At 38.4% G+C, this 5,504-nt stretch overlaps 1 protein-coding gene across 16 annotated transcripts in view; it reads left to right on the top strand.

The window, feature by feature from the left end:
• The window catches only part of LOC121881008, a 153,383-nt gene that overhangs the window by 6,730 nt on the left and 141,149 nt on the right, over positions 1–5,504 (top strand). The gene's annotated exons all lie outside the window — the stretch shown is intronic.

The following is a 5,504-nucleotide window of genomic DNA, read 5'->3' on the forward strand; positions in this document are numbered from 1 at the left end:
TACTGGCAGCACAGAAATACACAGCGGAGTCTGATAGATTCACACTTCCAATGTTTAGAGCTCCTGTTTGGGTGTCTTTTCTTGTAATCTCAAACTGACCTTCAAACTGCTTCTCATATTTGGGTTCACTGCCACTGTAGCTGGAGCCAATTAAATTAATCAGACCGCTCCCTGTTTGCTGATACCAGAGCATTAATAGAAGGCTTGTGTCATCATGACTGCAGTTAATCTGGACCTCATTACTCTCCTTCACTATCTGGGGAGGAGACTGCAGAAATGTAACAGCGTTCACCTGACCTGTGGAGAAAGCAGGTTTAGATAAAACTGTTATTGAAGCAGAGCATGAGGATACAATATATGTATTTAACATAATTGTTCAGCTTGTTAAACATGAATAATGATGGTTTTCAGATCTTACAATAAAAACAGATGAAGAGAAAAGCAAATGTGTGCACAGATGAAGACATTGTCAAGCACTGATGTGAGAAAAAGTATTGCCCTGAGAAAAATAAGGCTCAGGGTAAATAGGGAGGGCGTTGTGTCTGTGTTGGTTAATTCATCACCACATTCTCTTGATAAAAGCTGCATGTCATGTGCTGTGTCTCCACCTAGCGGTTGAATCTCCAGTATCCTGCTGTACTGTATTTTGCGTTCTTGATTATAATCAACTGAGTTTCTGCAGACTTGATCAGATGAAATTGGATCAATTTTCTAGATCATCATCTAGACATTTCAACAAGCCCTCATACTTAAAATAGGTTGTTTTTCAGTGATATTGAAATTGGCCCATGTGGGTGTTTCAAAAAATGACCTGGATGAGCATTTTCTTTCTTTTCACATTTATGGTTAAGTGGGCATTAAAAAGCCCTGACTTAAAATAGCTTAAGAACGTTGGGGACATGTTGTTACAGGTAAACAAAATGTGGGGGTCGCGTTTATAATGACTGAAATAAGTCAATATATCCATGTGACTTTATCTGCACAGTGGAGAGAGCTGGACAGTAAGATCACATAAATCTATGACTGAGAAGAGTCATGGCATCACTACCAATCAGTCAGTACAAATTATCCTGATCTTTTTTTATCAATTAAACCACTCTGAAATGTTCACTGTGCTGTATATTACATTACTATCATATTCAGTAAATGTGATTATGATCTTTATCATAATTGTATTCATAATTTTCTTTTATTTAGTAAATGTATACAGTTCTGTGAAATAAAAGGAACAAATAACATTATACTGAACCAGTTAACAGTAATGAAGAGTTTTTTAGTTGGTGGTTTTAGTGCTTTACTGTTGGTGTGCTGTTATCTGCTGGATCATTATGGAGGTTTTTGTATGAGGGAGTCACTGTCTTTATTACTGTGCATACAAGCTGCACCAAAATATTCTCTGCTGTCTTCAGGGTGTCTCAGGTTCAGGATGTGAAGATAAGCTGTTTTCTCTCCATCTCCACTCACATTGAAGCTGCTGTTAAATGGCGACTCAACTTTGGGGTTTTTATATCGCATGTAGGCAATCAGCTTTAAGGCTGTGTCTCCTGCGAAAGGTGTTTTCAAGACTTAGCTGATAAAGGATGGTGTTTAGTTTTTGTCTTGTTAAAAAGAGATCTGTCTCAACATGCATATCGTTCTTTGCTGTATTTCCACTCAAATCTCCAGTGATATTGAAATGTCTGTCATATAACTCTTCATAGCTTATTCTGCTATATTCCACATATCCAATGAGTTTTAGAGCCTTTTCTCCAGATGGTTGCTGGTACCACAGCATCACTGTGTAGTCAGTTTGTTCATGGGTGCAGACAAGCTGCACATCATCACCAGCCTCTTTGATGAGAGCAGAGGAGGACTGATGGATCTGAACTTCAACAAAAAACCTGCTGTAAGCAGAGTTGGACAGATCATTGATTTAGGATGTGAAAGTAAATGCAATGCAATGCAATACAATATTTATTTCACAATGAAGCAGTTGTTACCTGTGAGTAAATAGCAGAAGAGAAATCTAATCATCATGGAGTTACTGGAAGGTCGTGGATGAAAAAGTTATGAAAGAGTCTTTGGTGTTAGTGTCACATTTAAAGAGTAAACAAATGTGATGTAGAAAGGAGGAGTGGCTTAATTTACTTCCCTATCTAACTGATATCTATATATATCTTCCTTTCAACTGATTCCCCCACAAAAATGTTTTCATTTTCATTATGTATTAGAAACTGTTCTGCGATGGCTTGCCTGGTAAAAGGAGAAGAAACCAATAAGAAAGAAACGCAGCTGCATTAGCTACTGTGATGATGATATGATTACATCAAATCAAAATACAACCTCAACAGCAGGTGTCTGGGAGCAGGTTATTCCTCGTCTTACTCCAAACCACCAATGATAAAATACTATGTGGAGTTTTTGTAAAGTTCAGAGGGGATTTTTGTTAGCGTGCTTCTCTGGCTGCACAGTAGTACACTGCACTGTGCTGTTGTCCAATTGTTGGAACTAAAAGAGAGCCAGTCTTTGCTGTAGTGGCACTCAAATCTCCAGTGTTATCGAACTGTTCTTTATATGTCTTTTCCATTGTGACATCTGCTACATTCAAGTATCCAATGAGTTTCATAGCTGTGTCTCCAGATGACTGCTGGTAAAATGAAATTGAAAGTAATTTGTAGGAAAAGGATGATTATGTTGTCTTTTGTTTGGTAATAATTGTACTGTTGCTATGATTAGCAGTGTATCAGCAGTTCTGCTGATGATTTCCAACCTCCTCTTTGCACAAACCTCCCATCTTCAAATAAACATGTACGTGGGTGGTGTCATAATGTTTCCTCCTCTTGACATTATAACCACCACCATCACCACTACACACCACTGGCTGAGTATAAAGGTCCCATTAAAGATATACTGCCTCCTTGTGATAAGAAGAAACACAGGTGCAAAGAGGCTGTGAGCTGTAATACGGAGATGAAAAACTGTGATGGGGAGGTTTTTGTACTGAGGAGCAGTGATATGTAGCACTGTGGAAACTAGCAGCACAGAAGTAAACTGCACTGCTGTTCAGGGCGAGTCTTGTAATTGTTAATGTGCAGGTCTGTTCTTTCTCCGCACTCCCTTCCATCATCACATCCACACCAGGCTCTGGATTTCCATTTTTTCTTAACATGTATCCCAGGTACTGTAGCTGTCTGTCCTCTAGTTGTTTGTACCAGAGGATCTGGTTGTAGCTCTGAATACTGTGTGAACAGCTGATTTTGGCAGTTTCTCCTGTTTTGTTGTACATGTGAGCTGGAGTCTGGTGGACTTGGTCACTGAGAGAGGAACCTGTAGAAAAAGGATCCACAAAAAATGCACAATAATATACAGTCTTTGGGTATGAGGGTGAGTAAATAAATGTGAAAGTAAAAGAACGCTCTGCAGGAGTTTTGGATGATAACCTGTGAACAGAATTTGTTACTTTACCTGAAACCAGTATGACATAAAAGGTTACGCAGAAGAAAACTATCATCTTAATGTCTTCTATTACTAAATTTAAAAACATTGTTGTTCTCGGTCCTGTGTTTTTATCACCGTTCATGCAGTTCTGTTCTACTGATTATTCACTCTGCTATTTCTGGGTAAACCCTCTTTAGGAATATTTTGGTGGGTGGTGCCATAATGCACCGTCCTCTTCCTGAACAACCACACAGACATGCTGCCACCTTATGAAAAGAAACAAAATAATGAGAGTGAACCTTTTTTGTTTCGACTCAAATCTCCATCTAATTTGAAATATTTCCTAAGTTGTTCTTATACATTGTCATCCTGAAACAGTCCATATCCAATGAGTTTCAGAGCTGTGTGTCCAGGAGACTTCTGGTACCACAGCATCACTCTGTTGTCAGTTTGTTTATGGGTGCAATAAAGTTACACCTTTTCACCAGCTGTTCAGATGACAGCAGAGGGAGACTGATGGATCTGAACCCCCAGAGAGAAACCTACAAAAGAAACAAACTCAGGGTTTATCTGCTTGAACAAAAAAACAAAGTATAAACTTGTTAATCCAGAGAACAAACCTCATTACCTATAATATGATGAGAGAGTCGAAAACTAATCATTTTAATTCTTTGTCCCATGAAGTTTAAATTCTCTGTTTAAAAAGGATACAATAATAATAATGATGAAGGTTATGAAAAGACCACTCTGGCTATATGACTGGACTGAAAATGGGAACAAAAGGAGACATGAGGAGGAAGTGAAGCTTGACTTCAAATGGCTGACGAAGGTCTTTTCAAGACCACAGATGATGAAGGATGGTGTTTAGTTGATTAGTTTAAAGCAGATCTGCCTCAGAGAGAGCAGAGGGAGACTGATGGACCACAACTACCAGAGAACAGCATGCTATAAGCAGAGTTGGACAGATTATTCATTTTACTATGTGAAAATAAATACAGTACATTTTATTTCACAATGAAGCAGTTGTTACCTGGTGAGATACAGTATTTTAGTTATGACAGGATCTCTGTTAATTAGTTCTCACTAAACTGAATAAACAAATGAAATGTAGAGAGGAGTGGCTTCATTTAGTTGCATATGAAACTGATATCTATGCTCCTCCTTTCCCCTGAGTCTCCCACATAAGACATTTAGTCTTTTTATAGATTTATTACAAATTGTACTGCAATGGCTCATCTGGTTAAACGAGAATAAACCAATAACATAGAAATGGAAACAGTTGCATTAGCTACTGTAATGAAGATATGATTACATCAAACCAAAATACAACCACAACAGCAGGTGTCTGGGAGCAGTTTATGTGGAGTTTTTGTAAAGTTCAGAGGGGATTTATGTCAGCGTGCTTCTCTGGCTGCACAGTAGTACACTGCACTGTGCTGTTGTCCAGGTGTGGGAACTAAAAGAGAGCCATTCTTTGCTGTATTTCCCCTCAAATCTCCAGTTATATTGAACTGTTCTTTATATGTCTTTTCCATTGTGACATCTGCTACATTCAAATATCCAATGAGTTTCATAGCTGTGTCTCCAGGTGACCGCTGGTACCAGAGCATCACTCTGTAGTCAGTTTTATCATGACTGCAGACAATCTGCACTTTGTTAGCAGTTTTTGTGATGAGATCTGAGGGAGACTGATGGACCTTAACACCCAGACAACCACCTGGACACAAAACAAAAATAGAGAACTTATTTACATTGTGATTTATGATAAATTACACTAATGACATATGCAAAGAAAGTAATGCTTCAAGTTATTACCTGCCAGACAACAGAAGACTAGAAAGCAGATCATTTTGACATCCTCAACAAAAAACATTTTTAAAAGCCTTTTAGAGTTTTATGGATTCAAGTTTCTGGGATCTGACATCAGATATCACTGTCACCATTTGCAACAGAAATCCAACTGATGACTTATTGGGGCTGACTGAAGTTTGAAAAGGAAAAGGAAGTGATGAAAAGCCATCACTGTACATTAGCTGGCAAAGATGAAAGCCTGAAAGGAAATGCAGCTGGCTGGGAGGAGTTTATTC

Source organism: Thunnus maccoyii, chromosome 16 (genome assembly GCF_910596095.1).
Source record: "Thunnus maccoyii chromosome 16, fThuMac1.1, whole genome shotgun sequence".
NCBI lineage: Eukaryota > Metazoa > Chordata > Actinopteri > Scombriformes > Scombridae > Thunnus > Thunnus maccoyii.